Source organism: Sinocyclocheilus rhinocerous, unplaced genomic scaffold (assembly GCF_001515625.1).
Source record: "Sinocyclocheilus rhinocerous isolate Xijiao unplaced genomic scaffold, SAMN03320098_v1.1 scaffold642, whole genome shotgun sequence".
Classification (NCBI taxonomy): Eukaryota; Metazoa; Chordata; class Actinopteri; order Cypriniformes; family Cyprinidae; genus Sinocyclocheilus; species Sinocyclocheilus rhinocerous.
In genome coordinates, this window is record NW_015626390.1 from 1,025,769 (window position 1) to 1,042,139 (window position 16,371).

At 35.3% G+C, this 16,371-nt stretch overlaps 1 protein-coding gene across 1 annotated transcript in view; it reads right to left on the reverse strand.

Annotated features, from left to right (window-relative positions):
* The window catches only part of pard3aa (par-3 family cell polarity regulator alpha, a), a 481,339-nt gene that overhangs the window by 419,637 nt on the left and 45,331 nt on the right, over window positions 1-16,371 (reverse strand). The window lies entirely within an intron of this gene.

Below are 16,371 nucleotides of genomic sequence, written 5' to 3' on the forward strand. Positions count from 1 at the left end.
ATTATTTTTACCAGTATGTGTGTTCCCTGGGAATTGAACCCACGACCTTTTGCGCTGCTAACACGATGCTCTACCACTGAGCCACAGGAACACTAACATTAAGGGTATACTACAAATTATGTAGTAATATAAATCACTCAGTGTCATTCAAAACAGGCTATAAATAAAAATAGATAGTTAAATAAATAAATAAACATTTTAATACATTTAATTTTAATTTATTTACATTTTATATAATTTTAATTCTGTCATTAAGTAAAACACTTCAAGAACTAACCCTGAAATTGAGGGTTTGTAGTACAGATTGTCATATAACTGGACAAGTAATTAATAAAAGAATAGTATTTTTAATTATTTTGTGTTTTTATTTTATTAGAACTCAACAAGGAGAACTGAATGCAAGTTTACTAAATCAATGCCTAAAGAGCAATTAACATTACCCAATAGCCCACACACGCTAAGTGACATCAACACAAAGGGAAACTCGTCATGGGAAGATCAGGTCGCTAAATTTATTTGAACAACATGCCTTGATGAATCGCCCACAATAAGACCAGGAATGTGCATTAATAAAATAAACGGGGTCAATTTTGATTTCATGTTGACTGCCTGTGCAGACTTCTACTGTAAGCAAGATAACAAAACTGGAGAAACACTGAGGACAGAGCGGGTAATACATAAACACACCCAACTTCACAGTCATGGTAGTTTTTACCAGTGGATTTAAAATCTCATTTTTCTTTAGTGAAAAACTCTAAATCCTAGCATTAGATGGGAATCAGGTGTCCAACCAATATGAATCTTATATAGTAAGTATTTATTAGCTCATGTGTCTTTGGTGTGGGTGGATGAATGTGTGCTTGGGTGTTTGTTTCGGAGTCCTCCTGCACACCAGGGCGTTTGGGAGACTCCAGCAGGGGGTCTAGGCCTGTCACCTCTGTTTTAGAGCACTCTTAGTGCCTGACCTCATTCTGCCTATCCGAGCGTATCTGCATGTGTGTGTGTGTGTGTGGCTTCCACTCCTTCCAGACGAGCCATTGCTAATAGGCTGTTTGGCAGAGTGTTTTATTACCAGAGCACTATCAGAGCTGACAGCTGTCAGCTGAGACAAACATCTCTGCCTGACTGTACATGTGTGTGTGTGTGTGTGTGTGTGTGTGTGTTTCACCAGAATTCAGTGATTGCACCAAATGCCCCAGAGATAAAGACACTGGAGCTCGTGAGCAGATTTGGCATCATGAACAGTTCAGAAACCCTGCCGAAAAGAGCTGACAGCAGGAGAAACGTCAGATGGATGTCTGCGACACTTTAGAGGCTAATTCAGTAGATTTTAACCTTGAAAACCAAAGTTTTTCTGATGTTATGTTGTTTTTAGAGTTTGGTTCTTCTGGTATTGTGCTGGATCAGGGATTTAAGTAATGAAATTTAAGTAAGGAACGTACTTAAAGGGATAGTTCACCTTTAGTTGCTGGTCTCCATTCTTGCATAATGTTGTTGTTTTTTCCCATACTATGGAAGTCAATGGGGACCAGTAACTGAAGGTGAACTATCCCTTTAAGTTTAACTCTGAAATGTGAGCGGACTGAACGGTGTGTCCAGCGACTCCACAAAGTTGAGAAAGTTTTAACTTCAAATAAGCGGTGACAACTTCCAATACAACAGCACACACAACCTTCGTCATTTATAGTTAGTAGTCTTTCTAACATTAAAAGGATGTTCCAAGAACATTTTTCTACAAACATTTCATCCAAACATTATGAGAATGTTCATTAAATATTAATATCATAGCATTTCAAGAATGTTATCAGAACATTTGAACAATTTCATCAATGTCACAAGAATGCTTCATTCATTAAAATTGTAAGAACACTTCATTCTAACATTTACATAACCTTTATACAACATTAGTAAAAAGAATGTTTTTCTATGAATATTTCCGCACAACTATTTTGATGTTAATCAAATATTAATATAACAGCTTTCCAAGAATGTTTTTTCAACATGGAACGTTTCATCGTAACATTTACATAACGTTAGTGAACATTCTGGTTAGTTGTCATTCTAGTGTTAAAAGGATGTTCTAAGAATGTTTTTCTAAGAACATTTTCTCCCAACATCATAAGAACGTTCCACAAATGTTGTCCTAAAAACATTTTACCAATGTTTTGAGAACATTCACCAATTCTATGAATTGCATAATCTTTATTTACCATATATTTAACATCAAATATGCTCTGACTGGTCATTTTGATTTCAGTGTGGGCATTACTTGTTGCTGGAAACTTATTGCATCACACATTAATTTATTATTATGATTATTATTTTTTTAAACACATCTTGAAAACAGGCAGCAAGCTCATATTGTGAATTATAAGCATATCACTCAATAAAACAGATCTTTAAAACTCTTCAAAAATCTTGTCACACCTTCTTTAACTTGAAACTCTTCAATGAACTCTTTCATTGTATCATTCTCTGTGCTCTGCTTCGGTCTTCATGTTTCATCAGTCCAGTGTTACTAATACTATTAAAAATATCGTTTAAGTTGAAAGCTGAAATAAAATAAAATATAAATATTGGATGAAAAATGTAAATGAAAATGTAAAATGTTGCCTTGGCTACTAACTAACATAAGTTGAAGTACCAAAATTACTAAAACTAAAATTAAAATTAAATAGAGCTAAATAGAATTTTTTTAATTAATTAAAATTTATATATTTTAATTTAAATATATAATTTATATAATTAAAAAATATATAAAAATGACATAAGCACATGAGAAAATTACTTAAACTAAAACTAAAATAAAAATACAGTTAATAATAAAAGCTCATTCAAAACATTAATAAATACTATAATGCTAAACACTGCAACAGTCATGCTGGATGGTGGATGACTACAGTAGCTCTAACAGAGCATAAATTAGCATGCAGATATAGAAACACAAACGATCAAAAGCAAATTAGACTATATAGATATATCAATGATCAAAAATATACCATAATAACAGTTTTCACCAAAACTGAATAGACAGTTAGTCAGTCATTAGTGGTGTTTGCTAATGTTTGGCCAGAAACTACGATCACCATCATAAATTCTTGACATGTTAAAGCTCTACACCCAGACTCTGTTAAACAACAAGTCAAACAAGTGCAGACCAACAGAAAAACAGACTCAAGGTTAAAAAGTGAGAATGAATGCACATTTCATTCAGTCTTTGTCTGTTTCTTTCTGTCTTCTAGCACTTTGTCCTCACTTGTATCTCTATATTCTTCACAGTAGCCTTGAAACTGAAGCGAGAAGTGCTTTGAAAGGAAGAGACGGAGCGAAGGAAAGGGGTTGAAAGAGGGAGGAGGAAGAGAGAGAGTAAGGTCATGTATCGACTCTGATTGTGAGGCGCCAGTCTCGGCATTGATCAGAGTGTGCGCTGTATCGACTAAATGACAAATGAGATGAACAAGCCTCTCCTCTGAAGACTCGACCCCTTTGAAGAACTCTCCCAACACTCGGTGGGTGTGTGTGCGTGTTTTTGTGACATAGGAGGACACAAATTTGTATAATGACATGGGTATGACATAGGTATTACAAGGAGAAGGTGACTTATGAGAACATTACATGTCCCCATTTTTCAAAACGCTTATAAATCATACAGAGTGAGTTTTTTTGAGAAAGTAAAAATGCACAAAGTTTGCTGTAAGGGGTAGGTTTAGGGGTAGGGTTGGTGTAGGGCAATAGCACATACAGTTTGTACAGTATAAAAACCATTACGCCTATGGAATGTCCCCACAATTCACAAAAACAAACGTGTGTGTGTGTGTGTGTGTGTGTGTGTGTATTCTGAATGGACTCCTCTTGCTCTCATGAGTACAGGCAAGATAGCCTAGCTTTGATTCCCACACACACACTGGTCAGTTAGATGGAGGCAACAGTTAGCAGTCCATTTAGAAACGGTCAGATTTACCTGGCAGTATCTGATGCTCTGTTGCCATGGTGATGGATCTTGCTGTCGCTCTGCGCACCCAATCAGAAATCTAATGTAGATGTCAGAACACTATGATCACGCGCATGTCAATAATAACCTCAAAACAAAGCCCCCAATGTTATTTCAGAGTTCATACTGCCATCTAGTGACCGCTTAATACATGCGTCGATGTATTAAATGGGGATAGTCTACCATAAAATATAAAATTACGTCATAATGTATTCTCTCATGTCGTTGCAAATCTGTATGATTTTTTGCTTTTTGAACATGGAAGCTTTTTTTTTCCATATAATGAAAGCGGATGGGGACTGGAGTGGTCCAGCTCCAAAAATGGCAAAAAAGCACCGGAAAGTAGTTCATATGACTACATTTCAAGTTGTTTTAAACCATATAATACTGTAGCAATGTTTGTGAAACAGACGAATTATGGCACTTTTTAGGTTGTTTCTGGAGTCTAGCTGCTCCAGTCCCCATTCAGTTTCATTGTGTGTGGAAAAAAGCAGCTTTGACATTCTACTAAACTTCTTGTTCCATGTTCTTTGTATGAAGAAAGTCATTTGGTTTGAAAGAAAATTATGTTTATCATAATGTGAAAGCTTCCATTTTCCATTTAATGAGAGCAGATGGGGACTGGAGTGCTCAAGTTCCAATCAATCAATAAAAAATAAATAAATAAATAAAGTAGTCCATATAACCTGTACACTATATTTAGAGCTTTTGTAAAGCCATTGCTTGTGAAACAGACAAATTATGGCACTTCTTAGGTTGTTTTTGGAGTCTAATTACTCCAGTCCCCATTCACTTTCATTGTGTGGGGGGAAGAAAGCAGCTTTGACATTTAGCTAAACTTTTTGTTCCATGTTCTTTGTATGAAAAAAGTCATTTGGTTTGGGGAGAAAAATAAATAAATAAATAAATGAAATAAGATGTTTAGCAAAACGTGAAAGCTTTATAATGAAAGCAGATGGGGACTGGAGTGGTCATGTTTCAAAAAACAACTAAAAAGCACCATAAAGTAGTTCATATGACTTGTGCACTGTATTTCAAGGTTTTTTAAAAACATATAATAGCAAGTTTTGTGAAACAGACAAATGACAGTACTTTTTAGGTTGTTTTTGGAGTCTAACTGCTCCAGTCCCCATCCACTTTCACTGTGTGTGGGAAAAAAGCAGCATTGACAATCTAATAAACTACTTTTTCTGTGTTCTATGTAAAGTCATTTGTTAAAAAAAAAAAAAAGATGTTTGGCATAATGTGAAAGCTCCTATTTTCCATATAGGCTAATGAAAGCTAATGGAGACTGGAGTGGTCCAGCTCCAAAAATGGCAAAAAAGCACCGGAAAGTAGTTCATATGACTTCTGCTCCATATGTCCAGCCATACAATAGCATTGTTTGTGAAACAAACAAATTATGACAATTTTTAAGTTGTTTTTGGAGTCTAATTGCTCCAGTCCACTTTCATTGTGAGAGGAAAAAGCAGCTTTGACATTCTACTAAACATCTTGTTCCTTTGTTCTTTGTATGAAGAAATTCACTTGGTTCGACATGACCTAAAGGTGATTAAATAATCTCAGAATTTTCTACACAAAAGAAGATATTTTGAAGAATTATGTTTATGGACAAAACTATCAAAAAACAACATGGACTTTTTTTTTCCTCAAAAAAACTTTTTTTTACTTTCCACAGGTTATGAACGACATGAGGGTAAGTAAAGGTCTGTTCACACCAAAGACAACAACTATAACGATAACAGTAATGATATAGTTTTTAAAAAAAAATGTTTTAAAGGATAGCAAAGTCCACATCACAACTATAACCATAATGACACAGAAGAAACGCTATAACTGAATTTATTTTCTAAATGATTTTATTCCGGCCAATGAAGAGCAAGCTTTTAAAGCAGCGTGCACTTAACAAAACATTATCGTGTGTTGGTGTGAATGCTAACATAGTTATCATTAGAGTTAACTTTATAGCTCTTGTTCTTGGTGTGAACAGGCCTTAAATAATGACAGAATGTCATTTTTGGGTGAACTATCCCTTATTTACTATTCTTTATTGAATTTAATACTGTCATATTTATTTATACTTACACTTTTTAATTTTTCTTGAATATAAACATTACATATCATTGATTAAAATAAATATAAATTAGTCAATAAATTATAAAAAAAGTAAATTAATATTTAATTTTCATGCTGTACATTTATATTATAAATAGTTAAATACGTTTTAATACATCAATGTCATTTACATAATACAGAAATGATTAAACAAAGAAACTAGTTGAGATTTTTTTTATATATTAAACATGCAGAAATGTGTTTATATGTTTGTGCATCCCTTACACATTTTCATGAAGGTTTCTAACCACTAGAGGTCAGCGCTTCCATTTCTAAATCACAAGAGTAACTCTAAGTGCATCACATAATAAAAACAGTAAAGAGAACCACCTACATAGACTAGGTAGGAATCAGAAAACTTCACATCTGATCCATTTCACTTAGATTCCAGATTTGTGAGAAATAACCATTTGACGCAGTTTCCCCTTGAATGTATCTGATGAATCCAGCAGTGAAGCCCTTTCACAGCATGAGAGCTGATGTATGTTTTATAGCCGGATCATGCCTCTATTCTTCCTCAACAAATCATGTCACATGACGCAGCGCTCTCTCTTATCACCACGACAACACATAATGGCCACTTCACAAAGCAATCGGGTGAGAAATCCAATTTCTCCAAACGACTGTCTTACCCACTCCAGCCACAGATGAAGCGTGTCTGTGTCCCTGTCATAAAACGCTTCATTACCTTCCAAGAGCACATGAGTGGAAGACCAGATAGAAAGTCGGGTGATTATACAGCATGACCAACATCAAGATATAAAAGAGCAACAAAAAAAAAATCCATGCCAAAATCAGGTGGATGAGAAAGTCACAGCACAGCTCTGCCCTAAACAAGCTGCAGGATTTGAAGTAGCTTATCATTCATATCTGTGGCAAAAAATAAAACATTTGTGTTATGTGTCCAAGTTTTTTGCTTAGGGGTTTGGTCATAAAACTATGGAAGTCTAAAGGTAACTGTGACTTTATATCTCACAAATCTGACTTTTTCCTCACAATTCTGAGAAAAAAAAACAACAACAAAACTTTTGGGAACTATTTTTCCTCTCAGAACTGTAAGATATAAACTCAGAATTGCAAAATGTTAACTCGGAGATGAATTTTGAGACAAAAAGTCACAATTATCTGTTTTTTTTTAACTGCATGGTAGAAACAAAGAAAACTGAATTTGTGAAATGTAAATTCAGAGTTCATCTCAATTGTGACTTCTTTTTATCACAATGCAAGCGCATATGTAGCAATTCTGAGTTTATATATGAGTTTATTTATTTTTATTCCATGGTGGGAAAAAAAAAACATGTAAACTCAGAATTCTGATGGAAAAAAGCAAGAATTGCAAGCTGTAAACTTGGAATTGCAAGAATAAAAAAAGTCAGAATTCTGATAATTTTACATCTCACTATTCTTTTTAATCGTCAGAATTCAAGCTTATATCTTGAAGTTCACTCAGAATTATGCGAAAAAATTTTTTTTGTAAACTCTGAATTCTGAGGAAAACTGCAAGATCTAAACTTGGATTGCGAGTTTATATCTCGCAATTCTGACTTGTTTTCTCAGAATTGCAAGTTTATAAAAAAAATGTCAGAATGGTTAAATAAAGTCGCAATTACCTTTTTTGTTTTTATTCTGTGGTGGAAATAAACTTCCATACAAAACAAACCCTAAATACGAACAGTAATAATAGAGACGCTTCCCTTCAAATGCTAATAAAAAGTAGAAGTGCAGAAGGAGCATGTGTGTGTCGTCTGGCTGACAGATCCCAGGAAAGCGAGGCCAGACGTCCATGTTTGAAGCACTGTGACTCATCGCGGGTGATAAATCATAGCCAATTTATGACACCGGACTGGCACACAGCCACCCTTTACCCACACACACTCACACACACACACTCACACACATACACACACTCTCTCTCTCTCTCACACACACACTCTCACACACACACATACACACACACACACACATACACTCTCTCTCTCACACACACACACACTCTCACACACACACACACACACACTCACACTCACACACACACACTCACACACATACACACACTCTCTCTCTCTCTCACACACACACTCTCACACACACACATACACACACACACACACATACACTCTCTCTCTCACACACACACACACTCTCACACACACACACACACACACTCACACTCACACACACACACTCACACACATACACACACTCTCTCTCTCTCTCACACACACACTCTCACACACACACATACACACACACACACACATACACTCTCTCTCTCACACACACACACACACACAGCAGTGTTATGAGGAGCTGAATTATAACAGGGAATTATTATCCTAATTATAATCATCATGACTGATAATCATCCCTCTCAGAAAATAACTGACAGATACTGGATTTCATTAAAAGCCAGACATCTAAATTCATCTTGAATGGGTTATGGGTCATACTTCATGTTAAAAAGCATTTTGTGCTATTTTTAAAATCACTTAAGAGTTGAAGCTTTCACTCACAAAAAGTGCAATGCTATTCTATGATACTCTAAGGTTCTTCAAATAATTATTTTTAGAAATCAATACTTTCATTTAGCAATGATGCATTAAATTGATTAAAAGTTACAGTAAAGACATTTAAAATGTAAAAAATATTTCTATTTCAAATAAATGCATTTTGTTTTACTTTCTATTCATAAAAGAATCCTGAAAAAAATAAAATGTATCAGTGTCCACAAAAATATGAATCAGCGCAACTGTTTTCAACATTGGTAATAATCAGAAATGTTTCTTGAGCAGCAAATCAGCATATTAGAATGATTTCTGAAGATCATGTGACTCTGAAGACTGCAGTAATGATGCTGAGAATTCAGCTGCGCATCACAGAAATAAATTACAGTTTAACACATATTCAAATAGAAAAGTTATTTAAAAATTGCATATTTACATTTATAAGTTATTTTAAATTGTAATATTTCACAATATTATTGTTTTATTGTATTTTTGATCAAATAAATGCAGCCTTGGTGAGCACAAGAGGCATTTAAAAAAAAAATTATACATTTAAAAATATAGAACAGAATATATAAAAAAGATAATCATATAAATTTAACTTCAAAATTACCTTAATTATTAAAAAATGTATTAATCTAATTTTAATTAGACTCTTTATTTTAAAATATATGGGATTGCGAATGGTGGTTGCACTCTTCAGGATGGTCAAAAGACTAACAGTTCCATCAGCCACATGGGTTACATTAGTGCAGTGCAGTTCTGACCCATTAAATGACATTAAGTCAAGCTGAGGGTTTCCTGATAAATCACAGAGCGCTGGCCTGCTAAACCTCTCATTCATCTGAGCTCAGAGAGCCGCCTGATTGATTTAACACAATTACAGCAGCGATGAGCAGTGAGAAACCAGCCTGCTGGAGAACATTAGAGAGGACAGGGGCGTTTTCAGTCCTGAAGTTTCTGTTTCAAGATGAACTGAGTTACAAAGTCATGATGAACAAAAACATGACAGACAGCTAATACACACTTAGCATGGATTTTTCAGTACAGCAAAGGCAGTACAGCATACTTTACATAAGCATGCAAGCACACACTGTAATGCTTGACCAATGAACTGTAAGTGTACAGTCTCGGTGTGGATATTTAACATACTTAAAGGAATAGATCACCCAAAAATGAAAATTTTCTGAAAATGTACTCACCCCTCAGGTCATCCAAGATTAGGATGAGTTTGTTTCTTCATCAGATTTGGAGAAATGTAGCATTGCATCAGTGTCTCAGCGATGGATGCTCTGCAGTGAATGGGTGCCGTCAGAATGAGCGTCCAAACAGCTGATAAAAACAACACAATAATCCACAAGTAATCCACACCACTCCAGTCCATCAGTTAATGACTTAAGCAAAATGCTGTGTGTTTGTAAGAAACAAATACATCATAAAGACGTTTTTAACTTCACACTGTTGCTTCCAGCTAAAACATGAGTCCATAATAATGCTTCGTCCAGTGAAAAATTGTCTGTTCTGAATCAGGAGAGAAATATGCACACATCAAGCACCATTACAAGGAAAAACATGCACCTTTTCACTTCAAAAGACATTAATTGATGAATTACTTGTGGATTATTGTGATGTTTTTATCAGCTGTTTGGACTCTCATTCTGACGGCACCCATTCACTGCAGAGCATCCATTGCTGAGACACTGATGTAATGCTGCATTTCTACAAACCTGATGAAGAAACAAACTCAAAAATTTTCTTTTTGGATGAACTATTCCTTTAATTATGACAGAACACAAAATCACACCAATGACAGAAGTTTTTGCATCAATGCATTTGCGTAGGCTGTTTCAGGCCTTAAAGATAAACTGTAAATTTAACAATGAAAATGCATCAGAAAGCAAGAAACAATAAAAACGCTTTAGGCATTCAGTGTTTGTGATTGTGTGCAGATGTGCTTTGGACGGTTCTTCAAAGAACAAAAACACAATGCATTATTCAGTTGAACATTTCAAAGGTTTCAAGTCTAAATTTTCAGCACGTCCTGACACATATTTGATCCGGCTTGTGTGACGGTGAAGAGCAGGAGACGGTGTTGAGAGACGGCTACAGGAAATGAACACGCATACGAGAACAGAGGGTCCTTTAAAATGGAGGCATAACCAGTCAAACTAGCTACTAGCTAGAGAACTAGAAAAACTAGATATCAGTAATCAGCCAACAGCATGCACTGCTACACATGAGCAAACACACACACACATCAAACTACGTCCTAGTCATAATAAAAAAAATTTAAAAGGATGAAAATAAGTTCATCAATATAAATCAAAGAAATTAATATATCATTTTTTACAATTATTTATTTATAATTTTATTTATTTATTTTTATTTACTTATTTTTTAATGTTTTTATATTCTTATATTCTTGTTGGTGCATTAGACTGTTCAAAATAACAGCTTTTATTTTAAATGTATATACAGTATACATTTATACAGTTTTGTTTTGTTTTTTTGTGAACAATCTAGTGAATGTTTTATGATGCAACCAAGCCAGCACTAACCAACATAAACTGAACTGGAACCTTACTCTTGTCTTTCCAGCAGCCCTATATAATAACTACACTATACTGTATATATTCATCATGGAAAGTCACATTCGACGTCCAAGGCCAGAGCATGAGCAGGCAGGAGTCTGGAGGGGGTTACGGTGACATGATGACACCTGGTAAAACACTCACCCGTCCAGAACTAGCCACTAACTGAAGGCCCTGCAGGATGAATGAGCGAGTGGCAGCCCGTCGAGTCCATAAACACACAGACTTCCTAAAGCGAGCCGCAGCAGCGCACACATATTTCACAGGCTCTAAACAGCCTCTCAGGGCTCGAGCAGCTTCCATGAGGATTGCATAAATCTATTTCCACATGAAGAGGACAGACTGGGACGTCCTGAGAAAAGCACTGCAACTTAAGAGGACTGAACTCTGACATCAAACGTACTTTAAACTAACCAATAAGCTGATGCTATGGCCAAAAAACAATAAATGGCTGACATTAAAATTCACTATTTTGTTTACAGTAAATAAATTAGAAACACTAAAATTGCTGAAGAAAACATTTTAATGAACTGTTTAAAATTTGAATATATTACTTTTTAGATTTCCTAAAGATACAATTAACAGTGTTTTATCCCTGTAATGCTTGCTGTATCCTATTTGATACACAATTTCTAAGTCCTCTAAATGATCAACATGATCAAAATTGCTGTTAAAGCTATTTCACTCAATCTACTGCATGCCTTCTGTTGTCTGGCTGATTTAGCAAGTAAAAGACCTTTTAGTGTAATTGTACAAACATACACCTTCAGCTCATGCTTCACTGCACTTTGTGTTATGAAATCTGAGATTCGTATAAAGTAAACATAAGAATAACTTTGATATTGTTAGTATAACATTTCAAGATAAACACTTAATAGACTGAAGCAACTTAGGTTTATCCAGACATCATAATGTGAATATTAAATATGATCATCAGGCTTTTGAGGAACATTTATTTGTTCATCTTTCAATCATCACTGCATTGCACTGCAATATATGCTAAAGGGGTCATATGATGCGATTTCAATTTTTCCTTTCTCTTTGGAGTGTTACAGCATTTGAATGTCATCTTACTAAGGCATATTATTGGGAGATATAGAGTGACAAATGATATTTTATGCAAGTAGTCCACAATCTCACTGATTTACATTAAAACTATCAGAATTATCATCTTACTTTTTTGTCCATGTAAATATCAGTATCTGCACCAAATTTCATAATTTTGCTCAGTTTTTTTTGTCTAAAGGTTCAATAAACTGTTCCATTAAAAAATATCAGAATATTATTTCATATATCAGGCTTTACAGGGTTAAAAATTTATTTAATTCAGCATTTAAGTGCCTAAAGCAGCCGTAAAACATTCAAATCAAAGACTAAGAGCACTACAGAGTATTTGTTTTAGCATCCTATTACCAGAAATGGAATCACATTGGCTGCAAAGCTACCAAAAAAATAACCTTGTTGTTCACTCAAGGCCAAATACATACACTGAGCCCTGAACATCTGATATAAACACACAAAGACGCAAAGCTACTTAATCTAATGCACAGCGTATAGCAGAAATAATATTTAAATCTAATCCTCAGAAATGCATGAAGGCAAGTGCATGGCATGCTGTGGAACCTCAGAGGACCCAAAAGCAGTGAATGGAAAAATCTAGAAGGGTACAGGAGAGGAAATCAGTGAGAAAGAGAGAGACAATATAAAAAGAAAGAAAGAAAAAAAACAACAACAAAGGAGATGATGCAAGATTAACAGTATTGAAGAATGGATGCATGTGGCAGTGAAATGTTGTCTGCGGAATCAAGAAATGCCAGCAAAGCCGGGCGGATGAAAGTGTGGAGAGGATGTGGAGGGTGTGAAGAGGGAGGAAGGTGTTACGTGGCTCTCGGAGGAATCGTACACAGCAAGGCCACAGATGCAGACGTCTGGTCTGACTGACTCCTGATGTTTCCATGGCACCCGCGAATGAAAAGCTCAGCACTCCCAAGATGAGCAGCAGCTCTCAAGACACACAAACCTGAACGCTTTTCCTGACTCTACAACTGCAGTGAGCATTTACCCAAACAAAGAACAACACAGCGCAACTGATTCTGATTTCTGTCTGCAAACATAGCGGTCATGTCATTTTGGACGCAAAATCCCTAGTATTTTCATTGAACATGTCTAAAATAAAAAAAATAATAAAATAAACATAATAAACATAAATGTACAATTTTATAAATATACATATATATGTGTGTAAAAAAACATACATATTTGTATCTCTGTTTTATGATGTGAGTATAATAAAACAATGAATATGAATATACTTTTGATAATGCCTCTTATGCTCACAAAGGCTACATTTATTGGATAAAAAAATACACTAAAAACTGTAATATTGTGAAATAATATTACAATTTAAAATAACTGCTTTCTATATGAATGTTGTTAAAATGTAACTTATTTCTGTGATCAAAGCTGTATTTTCAGCATCATTACTGCAGTCTTCAGTGTCACATGATCTTCAGAAATCATTCTAATATGCTGATTTGCTGCTCGAGAAACATTTCTGATTATTATCAATGTTGAAAGCAGTTGTGCTGCTTCATATTTTTGTAGACTTTTGATGAATGGATAGTTCGAAGGCAGTATTTGTTTGAAATATAAATATTTTTGTAACATTTGATAATTTTTTGTCACTTTTGATCAATTTAATGCAACATTGCATTCATTTTATTGTGCACTCTCCTATGTACCATGTCAACTACATGAGATATGAACATGCTAATCATTCAGTACCATAGTATCATCATTTGACACCACCACTGTACCTCTTGTTGGTGCTCTTAAAATACATTTAATACATGTTAAAGTGTTTAAGACTAGACCATATGAGGCGTTATATAACAGTTTTTTTTTTCCTTCAGGTATCAATGACAATATCCTCTGCTTTCAAAGTCAATGCTAATGCTAATTAGCTTCATAATACGGATTGGGCCGAGCAGACACAATGCAAGTGTAGCCAGACTGTGCCGTTTACTAATTGAGCTAACATGGATTAGCAACTGCGGTCATGCCGAGAGGACGATTATAAATCGCCAGGAACAAAAGCGGCTCTAGCCAGAGAGATGTCACCAGAGCCCAGCAGGTACGGACAGCTAATTAGCTTGCTGACTAAACACAATTTATCAGGGCTTGACAACATTAGCAGCAACGCTAATAAACAAACTACAGCTATAAACACACCAGAGGGACGAATCTCTTAAGTGGAACTGAGATTAGCCATTATTCACAGTGAGAGCCAGGGGCACACAAGAGCAATGACTCCGACAGAGGTGAACTTCCCACATTCCACTGCCATGACAGAATCATGATGCTTTTCCTGGATGATTCCTTGAGGAAAAATACATTTATTTAGCATGAGGTGGTCCGAAACTGGTGAGTCGAACTGAAAAATCGTTACAAACGCTGACCAACGCTGTTAGTCACACAGACTCACTGTCAATTTGGCATCAGATGAAGGGAAATTATAGGAAGAGGTAATGATTAGTGATGCACCATAACTAAAGTTTCCATTTAGCTGAAAACCGAAACCAAAAAAAAAATATTTAATAATCAAATAATTACTCTTATTTATTTAATAATAATAAACACTCAAAAAAAAAACAAGTTGTATATAAGCTTCTAAAATGCACATAAGGCACTTTTTAATGATATAATTATGTTTCTACTACAATCTATAAACATTTAAATGGTGTCTGTAATAAAAGACAACAGGTTAATTACATATATAATGAATATGTAATGTAGTGCAAATATTAGCAAAATGCTTTCTCTTATTTCTTCTAGCTAACTACCGAGTTAATGGACAATGAATGGCTTTCCTGGGGTAAATGTATACAGTTACGTGGCGTATTGTTTACAAGCTGTTTTACTGACATCTTTGAAACGCATTCTTTCATGACACATTAAAGAACATCAAAACTGCACTTATTGTTTGAATTTTATTATAATATTGAATGAATTTGAGAACCCAGACGGTGTTTCACATCAAAAGTAGTAAAGCACAAAGACTATTGCGACTATTGGATAACAGGCACACTAATGCTTAGTGAAGTCTTGTTCACACTGAAAACAGCATAAACTGAAAGATCTTGGTTCATCAAAATGAGGATCGATTGAAATCGCAAAATCATTTCAGTCAATGATTTCAGCAAAACTCAAATTCATTTCCAGTCAAATAGTTTTGATTGTTGTAATTTCAATGCATCACTAGATATATAAGTACAATAGCAGACTCAACATTCCTGGCCATTCCCAAGCTTCGTGAAATGAAATCAATACACATCCAGATGTGATAACCACTAGGGTTGGGCCGATAGACGATGTCATCGTCCATCGCCGATGGCTGATAGACATCACAATGTTGAGCCGGCATCGCGATCCCCATCCCCCCTCTCCCTCCCAACCCTAAAGGGAATAAATAAGCGATGGGAGGAAAATATATATTTCAGTATTTTCTCTCGCAGTTATATCATTGGGCAATTATACTGTATATAAATTGCGGGCATCAGGGAGCCGCTATTATGCCTGGCATTGAAACTGCTTTTGACTGCGCGATCGTTTTTTAGTTTCACTTTCACTTTCGAGATTCGCGATCGCATGTACTCTGTTTATACTATGGAGCGGCAGTACTTACCACACATTTTACAAGATTATATGTTTGTCAGTGGTGCTCAGGATCTGCAAATTATTCGCCATCATCCTCAGTCATCTCCCCTTACTCTGTTTATGTGGTAAGTTAAATTTTATGTACTGTAATGTAACAGACAACCGTTAACAATTGTTATTTGTTTTCCGTACCTTTCTAAATAAGGATTCGCGCTTCGGGCACACCCCATAACCCCCCCATACTGATGTCATCGTCCATCGCGATGTTTCACTGTACACATCGTCCGATGCCAATTTGGTAGACATCGCCTAACCCTAATAACCACTATAACAAGTCAGAAAAACAGAGGCCCAACAGCGAGGCGTATAACACTCTTCCTCTCTTTGATCTGGAATAAATGTGGAATACTTTTATATCTACATTATCATGAACACTGCCTCTCGTTATTTAAAATAATTGTTGATTTTGTTTTGTTTTGGGGGGGGGGGGTTTTGATGTCAAAACGTAAACAGA